At 35.6% G+C, this 10,585-nt stretch overlaps 1 long non-coding RNA gene across 2 annotated transcripts in view; it reads left to right on the top strand.

The window, feature by feature from the left end:
- Positions 1-9,085: 9,085 nt before the first annotated feature.
- The window catches only part of LOC149131736 (uncharacterized), an 85,702-nt gene continuing 84,202 nt past the window's right edge, over positions 9,086-10,585 (top strand). For both annotated transcript variants that reach the window (XR_016245140.1, XR_016245139.1), the window contains exon 1: positions 9,086-9,370. This is a non-coding gene — a long non-coding RNA (uncharacterized LOC149131736). The remainder of the gene's footprint in view (positions 9,371-10,585) is intronic.

Raw genomic sequence — 10,585 nt, 5'->3', positions numbered from 1 at the left:
ACAGGGGTAACATAAGAGAGAGTCACCTGAATAACAGTAAATGTCACATGATACCGTGTATCAACTATGAATGACATACGTGTTACAGCGAGGGTGAAACTACCTTAACTTAGAAGAGTCACACAGTGTAAAAAAACTTCATTTAGAGTCACAGAGGAGGCACATTTAACATGACATAAATTATGTAATGCAAGGAAATCTTATTAACAGGAATAATTATATGTGTGTCCTAGATATTGACCTGGAACATAAATATTGGAAGACCGATAGATTATCTATAGAGACATATCGATTAAATTCATCTCATTTGTGTATAAACACAAACACCTCCACATAATATATGCGTGTGTATTTGTGTGTATGTGTGTGTGTATAAATACATGCACGCCCGCACACACATATACATATATAATCCATCCATCCATCCACACATGCATATATATATATATATATATATATATATATATATATATATATATATGTATATATATATATATATATATATATATATATATATATGTATGTATATATATACACTGACACATGTATGCACAATGAGTTGCATATAAGTATGGGTGTGTATATACAGTTTGACGTGTGGATGTGTTTTTGAATGTTTGTGTCTATAATTATGCCTGTAAATAGAATGAAAATCAATAAAAAATTCCAAAATATACTGAAGAAGAAAAGAGAAAAAAAAGCGTTGACTAAAGACGTCCCTCCATAGCCATCACACACCATTGAAGACTCGACACAGAGAGGAAGTCAGCCAAAGTGGAGAATAACAATGATCCGACATTTCAGGACTAAAAGCAGAGAACGGAAGGTCTGGTTTTAGCTACACAAGATCAATGGTTAGCCAGAAATGAAGGAACAAAATAATATAATAGAACAAGAGGCCAATACCGAACAGATTCTATGAAATTAGAGCAACAAAATGAACGATGTCTTCATTTCTGTCTGGCCAGTCCATGCAATGTCGGAATATATTGACAAATACTGCTGATTCAGTAGCTTTATATATTAAAGTGTATGTCAGCACTTCGACATGGGGAGGTGATTGCTATTAAAATGTACAAGACACGGAATATGTAATCGATTTGGTTACAATAAGCTGGGACATGTCTGACAGGACTCACAGTGAGATGTAGGTGAATCGTCGAGATATAATTAACAACGACAAAGTGAAATGAAAGTTTTGCGGTCTGTTAGACATAACGAACTTTTGTGATCGAAATATTGCTGAAATATACATACATACCACCAAACTTCTACGTTGTGATAGAAAGTGCCGACTCTGCTATACTTGTGTCGAAGATATCACCGACGTCATCATCATCAACTTCTCCAAAATAACTGCGAGGTACCATCTTTCTCTGAGGCAAAGAGTATTTATAACGCTATCGGCACGAAGAACTACCCTGAGGTATACATCAAAGGCATGTCAGAACCATTTACACCTTTAAAAACAAGGGACACTAGTGGAACACCCCAATAAAAGCATCAATTCAATGCAAATATAATAGACCTGATATTGTTCTGCGAGACAAGGAACAAAAGTCATGCATTCAACAACAGTGATCCATGAATAAGGAAAATTGTTGTAGGTATGGAATCTAACTTTGGGATTCAAAGCTGTACTATTACCCGAACAAGATGTCATGTACCGAAGATATTATTCTCCCCATCTCGAGTAAGGAACCGATACTGTAAGAAGTGAAAGTCTAAGGATCCACAAGTTTTCAACATCTTATCAAAAAAATCGTCAAAACTTTACACATCGTGGATGTGAATGAAAACAAAATTCACTTAAACCTTTCTCTTAGATTCTTGGAGAAAAGGGCTTTGGAAATACAAATAGATACACAATCACAATATATATACGTGTGTGTGTGAGTGTGTCTGTATATGTATGTGTGTATTATATGTTGTGTGCTGTGTTTTGTGCTTGTGCATTTTGAACACTTGTTACGGTGAACATTATTAATATATATAGCCAATATACATTATATATAAATCCTACAGGGTTGATTCTAAACTTTGCAACAGTTAGTGACTTTGGAAGCTCAGGGACCCTCTAAAATCTCAATTCTTTCATTTAAACCACAACTCGTAAACGAAATCTTCAAGGGAGTCCTCATGAAGTCGATATAACTTTACCAAATATTTTTATCACGTTTCTGCAATGTCATATTGTTCCAATCGTTACAAGCCATAAAAGCACAAACATAAGATTCCAATACAAACGGGGAAACAGGATTATTTAAATATTCAACATCCGTAAACTTTCAACGTTCATAGATGTAGGCTTAGAAGAATGCTTTTAAGGGCTTTTCTTTCTTTTTAATCTTGGATTGTTTTTTTCTGAACATCAGTAAAGGCAGCGTCAGTTCTTTTTCTCAAATAGCTTCCATTTTGCACCAGAAAAGACGCGATCTACTTATTTATCGTTACGCATCATTTGTTAGAGTTAACCATGCGAATAATTCTAAAACCATTAACGATACAGAATAGTGCAGCGTGTCAAAGATATAGCAGCGTAAGAAATTTTTATATAAAGAATATGTATTTAATCTTAGGAGAGAACGTAATGATATGTATGGCACCAGCATAGCTTATAGTAGATGAGGCAGTGAAAATAAAATATCTTGCTGCCTCGCCTATAGACACAGCTAAATCATTTGGGAGACAAAACTCTTCGAGACCTGAGACAGAGATCCTCATATGAATGTATATAGAATATACATTGATGATATCATTAGCACGCGGAGGCGAAGAAGTAAAATAAAATAATATAAAATATGGCCAACTTTGTGTATGAACTTTGAACTAAATCCATAATAAGTTCTAGATAAGTGATACTTTTTTAGTGAAACACGTTCAGCGAAGAATTTCTTCAAACAGAAATGTCGAAATGAAACATGATATGGAAAATTTATTTTGAGCAAAAATCCATAAACCGCGTGATGATAAGAATAAGGAGCTGACCTTGACTTTTTCTAAGATATTTTAGTTGTCATGTAGACAACACCAACAGAACCGCAGAGTTGTTCATGTTTATAAATCTAAATGTTATCTCGTCTTTGCCTCTCTTTTACTGATTTTTCTTCTGTTTATTGTTCTCCCGGCATATATTTAATGTTTCTTTAAATGCCAACGAAAATATCTACACGGATGTCGATGTATATACATACACACACACGCATGTATATATATATGGAGAGAGAGAGAGAGAGAGAGAGAGAGAGAGAGAGAGAGAGAGAGAGAGAGAGAGAGAGAGAGAGAGAAGAAAAAAGAAGAGAAACACGAAAATAAATACTAAGAGAACAGTGTGAGACAGAGAGAGATTAATGCAAGGTCAAGAAAGTCAATGATGCTGTGATTTCTCTTGCCTGATAATGTCCAACTATTTAGCAGTGGCAACACTGACGTTGTCTCATAAACATTACGTTTTCCTTTCCTTATTCCAGATGCAAATAAGAGTTTATTTCCGAACGAAATAATAGGTTTATATCTCTGGTAAACTCAAGGTCAAATACAGCAGACTATTGCACATAACGGACTGATTCAACGGCAGTAAATAATTGGTGACGGAAGAAGCCGTGGAAGCCTTGGGCACTATTGCTTCCTGTAGATCTAAATGATGATGATGATGATGATGATAATAATATCATAAACAACGACAATCGTAAAGTATCCCAAGAAATTGAGGACTACAACAAAAGGCAAAATATAACACAGAAAAGTTGGAATTGAAATCGATCAAAATAATAATAATGATAATAATAATAATAATAATAATAATAATAATAATAATAATGGTAATAATAATGGTAATAATAATAACGTTTTGATTTGGTATAAGAGAGACGGGCTGCAGCAAATATTCTGCACAATACCACAGATTTGGTTGTCAGTTGTTTGACCTTAAACAGTTGAGTATGTCCCTTAGTGGCTGATATGTGCATCTCTGATCACGAGTAGAAGTAGTGGGGGAGCATCATAGTCATGTGCTGAGAAGAAGAAGAAGAAGAAGAAGAAGAAGAAGAAGAAGAAGAAGAAGAAGAAGAAGAAGAAGAAAAAGAAGAAGGGAAAGAAGAGTAGGAGAAGGGGCAGAAAATCAATGTCGCTGTGAGAACGATAAGCTTCCATGTAAATATATTTTAAAAAAAGACCTGAGTGGCACTTTATTACATCAACATCCGGAGAGTGGAACTGAACTCAGCATCTGAAGAACTAGAACAATTGACTCATGGAAATCTTTCCACATTTGCCAACTCACCACCCTTAAGCGTTAATAATTTTGAGGGGGAAACGTAATACCAGCCTCACTGGTATTATGTTTTATGGGTCCAAGAATGAACGGTAGAGCAGATCTTCGTAGGATTCGAACTCAACGGATTCGAATTTGTTATTGATGCAAACCAACGAGCACTAATTTATTTTCTTATCTCACCTGCTAAAAATAGATGCTAAATCTCCCTCAAGTTAACCACAAGACGAAAGGAAAGCTAAATTGTATGATGTAGCATACGTAGTGAAATTAAAACGGCGTGATCATCCCGATCAGAATGACTTTGATTATATTGTCTCTGACCTAGGGCTAAAGAACAAAGAACAAAACAGTACAGTATCTGTGTGTATGCGGGCATATATACATATGTGTATGTATATATATATATATATATATATATATATATATATATATATATATATATATATAAACAGATACATATAGATACACACATACTGCATATATATTTTTGATATATGATATACATAAATTTATATATAGATACACACATGCACACGCAATAACACGTACACATATACATATATGGATATACACACACACATGTATGCATACACAGGCAGGAACACACATAATTATGATATTCGATATACATATATACACGCACACACATATATATATATATGTACATATATACATATATGTATATATATATATGTATGTATATATGTGTGTATATGAACGAAGTCAAAAATGATAAATGGCAGTGCTAGTCTGTTGTAGGGTTGAACTTTAAAAAGTAGGGATGCGAAAATAAATATTGTGCGATATTTCCTTTGATGTTGAGACATTTTGAGTGACCTAACAACCCTAATTAATATGGATGACATTGATAGCAGCTGGCTTGGCACAAAGCCAAGTTTGACAGGAAATTTTACAGAATATTTTTTGCATTCATTTGGATAAAAGCCACATTTAATAACGACAGGATTTAAAGTCGAAATAAGAGAAGAAAATGTGAAGTAATTTATTTTGGATCTCGAGAATTATAGAAGCTGAAGGCGCGTCTTAGTGGTTCGTGTTGCAATCGCTGTCTTATGATCGAAGTTTCGACTGCCAAACCGAATTGTATTTTGTGTCCTTTCATTTCATGTTACCCCAGTCCACCCTGCTGGACATTAACCCAGGTAAGAGTTCAGGGCAAATCCTACAAGAGACTGGCGTTCCGTTTCAGGGTGTCGTATTGTTATCTCGGTCACTTGTATGAAGCGGAAACTGATATAAGCTACACGCACACTAATGTGTCCTGTATAAAGCCCAATACATAGATTCGTTCCAAGCGTAACCATTTCTATTTTATCTATGCATAATTCTTTCTACTTTCGACTTTCTACGAAAGACACATGACCTGTTATTTCTGTTATTTATGAGATGTGTGTATGTGTGTGGGGACAGTCGATTATATAGAACCCAATACTCAGCTCATCCATCCCGAAAAGGATGAAAGTCAAAGTTGACCTCGGTGGAATTTGAAACTAGAGCGTAAAGAAGCTAAGCACTTTGCTTATCCTGCTAACCATTCTGCTAAACTCTTGTATTTTATATCTGCGCATAATATACCTCGGACTTCATTATCCACAGTGCATTCCTAATTTTAAGATGACAGGATGTTTTGAGTTAAATTTCTTGTACAAATGAGCGACCGGATATTAGTGACCGGAAACGACGACTCGATTGTGGCAACTGTTGAATCGTAACGATGTAAAACGCATGCGTTCTACAGTTCAGATGCTTCATTCATGACCTTGTAGTATGCCTACATACATATTGATTAGGAGGATTTCTTCTTTTGAGACTTGTGCAGCGTATTATTTTTACATGTCCGAATATACGGAAACATGTTGAGATTGTAGATAACTGCATTTCATTCACTGATGCATATTGCGCATCTTATTATTTTATTTCAGATCAAGGAAGCTTTCCGTACATCCGCAAATGTGCAATTTGCTATTCTAATATGAGAGCAAACAAGTTTTAGTGGCTACGATCGACGGGTTTGCTTACGGAGTTGATGAAGCGTAAAAACGTAGAAATGCATGCATTCTTTGGTTCGGTGACATCATTCATGACTCAGCGGCGTATTTACACCTAAATTGTCTGCAGGAACTTCTCTCGAAGCAAGTGTTCGTAATATTGTCTTTTTATGTCCAAATGTGTACAAAAATGCTAAATATGACTTGATATCTCATTCAACAATATTTAATGTTCATCTAATATATATATATATATATATATATATATATATATATATATGTGTATATATATATATATATATATATATATATATATATATATATATATATATATATATATACACATATATATATATATGGATATTTGTGTTAATATGCTTATATGTATGCATATTTGTATTTATAATCATATATATGTATATATACATACATATATGGGAGAATATACAAGAAATAACAACAGACGAGGACAGGTGGTGTAAATAACAAAAGTATATATTAGTATGACGCTCGGGAATACGGAAAGTCTTTGACGTTTCGAGCTACGCTCTTCAACAGAAAGAATACGGAGACAAGGAGAAAAACACGGAGAAAAAAAATTGAATAGTGTTCAGTCAACGGTCAAACATGCATATAAATACATATATATTTACACACACATACATAGATGTACATATATATACATATACATACATATACATGTGTGTGTGTGTACACATACACATAGATAGATACATATGTCCATACACGTCCGTATATAAATAATGCTATCATTCATTTCCTTTGCTTTAGGTTATTCATTTACACCTGGGAAGTAACAAGCTGTATTGTTTGGCACAAACACAGAACCCAAACGCCCAAACCGACGCATATACATACATACATATATACATACATACATATTCTGAGATGTCCGTACACATATATACGCAAAAACATTAGGACGTACACATACATACATACATACATACATACAAACAAACAAACAGACTGTACACGTTCATATACTTAGACGAGTGCGCGTGGCTTAGTGGTTAAAATATCTGGCGCACTGTCGTTATGTCGTGAGTTCGATTTCTGGTGGTGTGTTGTATCCTTCATCAAGATACTTTTTTTTATGTTGCAATAATCCAATCAGTTAGCAAAAATCAGTTGTACCTGTAATTCAAAAGAGCCGACTTCGTCACATTCTGTGTCACGTTGAAGCTCCCTAAGAACTACGTTAATTCTACGCTTGTCTGTGGAGTACTCATCCACTTGTAATTTAATTTCACGTGCAGGCTGTTCCATGGATCGGATCAACTGGAACACTCATCGTCGTAACCGACGGAGGATCAGGTATTTATACATAGACGCATAATAAATAAATCTGATCTGAGTTTCCTAGATGAATATTCCATTTAATCATTCAATTATATGGAAACTTATAGCAAAAGTGACTGGGTATACCTGTACACAAAGAAATCATAAAAAGAATGGTGTCACACAGAAACTGATGGGGTTAGTGTCTTTGAATTTTAGGGAAGGGGTTATCCAATATGATTCCAGATGGTTTTTGACAAAATAATCTACTTATAGCCTTGTGTTGGTTGGAAACTGTAAGGAGAGACACCCACGGGACCATTGAAAGGATTTGAACCCGAAGTCTTATGGTTGCGAAGTGACCTTTTTAATCAAGTACCACCCCTATACGTACATATACTCACAGAGGCATACACACATATATACGCATCCATGCATATACGCATGCACACACATATCTGTACTTACTAAATAAAACAACAAAAAAAAAAAGAACTCAGACATATACACACACATGATTCTCCCAGAGTTCCGTACTGAGACATATTCACTGCGTTTCTTACCTCACATTATTCGGCACAATCAAAACAACCCCATGTTGTCATTAAGAATCACCTATTTTGCTTCTTTATCTCACAACACCCTCTTTAATTAATTCTCTAAATATTCCACTTTTCCTTCTCTCATTCGTTCTCTATTTAATCCACTTCTTTCTTCCTTCCTTCCTTCCCTCATTTATCCTCTTTCCCTGTCGTAATTTCCTTCTCGCTTTATGCTACGGAGTATTTTCATTTGTAATGGTTTATTTAATTCGCACACACACACAGACACACACACACACACACACACACGCACACGCACACAAGCGCTGACACACTCAGTTCTATACATGCCGGTGTCCTTCTGTTACACTCACAGACGAACACACTCAGCCACCAACACACTGTCACACGCTCTTTCTCTCTTTTTTACACATTCTCGCACTCACAGAAACACGTAAACACTGTTTCTCCTTCACACAAAAACAATTTTTCACACACGTACACGCTGTCACACAAACACACACCGTTTTTATTTTACACACACGCAAACATACACACACACACACATGGACTCGTGCAGTCACAAACACGTAGTGTCACACGCATACTCTTTTTTACTGACATATCGATACACACACACACTGTCTCCGTCTATCTCTTACACACATATACACGTTCAGGCCTTCTCTTCTTTCTCCCTCCCCCCTCTCTCATACATACACACTCAAACCTTCTCCCTCTTGTGCGCTCTCCATCTCTCTGTCTCTTTGCTTTTCTCTCTTTCTCTCAGACTCACACACACACACATCTCAATACAAACGCAGACCTTCTCTTTTACTGTCTCTCTCTCTCGCTTTCTCTCTAATCTCTCTCTCTCTCTAGGCTGGCTCTCTCTCTGTCTCTCCCCACCCATCGCTCTCTCCAGTCTCTCTCTCCCAACACGTACCCCCGTACACGTTGGTACTATCCTAGTTGTACTGCACGGAAGTTAATTATTTCCTTCTAATTACTTGTTTTCTATAATTAGTAAGGATCTTTCAATGTGATCAGCTGAATTAATTAAGGGAGGAGGGTTCCAGCTGCTACTGGCACCTTTTTTTTTTCAGCACCAACTACTGCTGCTTACGTTGGTGCGGATGGCGAGGTAAGTGATGCGGATGGCGAGGATAGTGATGCGGATGGCGAGGATAGTGATGCGGATGGCGAGGATAATGATGCGGATGGCGAGGATAATGATGCCGGTGACGTATATCCTTGCTGTTTTTGTTGCTGTTGGTGTCGCCAGATTTGTTTGCACTATTATTGTGGAAGTTCTTGTTGTGGTTATTGTTGTGGTTGTTGTTGTTGCTGCTGCTGCTGCTGCTGACGTTGCTATCCCCCCTCTCCACACTTCTGCTTTCTCTTCACCTGTTTATTTCTCACACTTCTGCTCTTTTTTGCCTCATTTATTTTGTCTATGTTTCTTTAAACAAACTAACACACACACACAAACACCCAGGCACACACACACACGACACATAAGACGCACACAGGAACACATACACAGACGCACACACGACACACACACACGAGGCATACACACACACACACGAAGTATACACGTTCACAACGCACACACACATACATGCACACACACACACGACACACACCAATAGAAACACGTAGAAAGAGAAAATAAATCACAAAATATATTTATCTATAAATCACAACATAAATATTGTGTGTGTGTGTGTGTGTGTGTGTGTGTGTGTGTTTGTGTGTGTATGTGCATGTATGTATATGTCTACAGTGTGTGTCCTTCTCCTTGTGCAATCTGTGTATACATCACGTACACAAATACCCTTCTATATACGTACGTATAAAGATATGTATATATATATATATATATATATATATATATATATATATATATATATATATATATATATATATATATATATAAACGACATAAGAAATGGAGCAATAATAACAGAAGTAGATCATTGGTGTTTTAAAGCCATCTTTATTAAATGACTTTAAAACACCGATGATCTACTTCTAATTGTTATTGTTGCACCATTTCTAATCGTTTATTATATATATATATATATATATATATATATATATATATATATATATATATATATATATATATATATATATATATATATAAAACCACGGTTTTACCTTTTAAATTACCTCCTACCGTCTACCTTATAACAAGGGCCATACATACTGAGGTAATACACCAGGAGTGCCTACGGATACATCTATCCCTTAGACGGTTTTCATAGCTCTAACTTATATTTTACACAATACACATGCACACACACACATATATATATATATGCAATATAATACGATAACCGAAAAATGTTATCGTCACTAATTGTGACTGAGAGTATCAAAGCACCTATATTTCAAGGGATAAGAGCTAAACACTCTTAATGTCGCAAGAAGTGCGTAGTATATATGAA

Source organism: Octopus bimaculoides, chromosome 19 (genome assembly GCF_046866305.1).
Source record: "Octopus bimaculoides isolate indiv1 chromosome 19, ASM4686630v1, whole genome shotgun sequence".
In the NCBI taxonomy this organism is placed as follows: Eukaryota; Metazoa; Mollusca; class Cephalopoda; order Octopoda; family Octopodidae; genus Octopus; species Octopus bimaculoides.
This window is presented reverse-complemented; position numbering and strand designations above follow the sequence as displayed.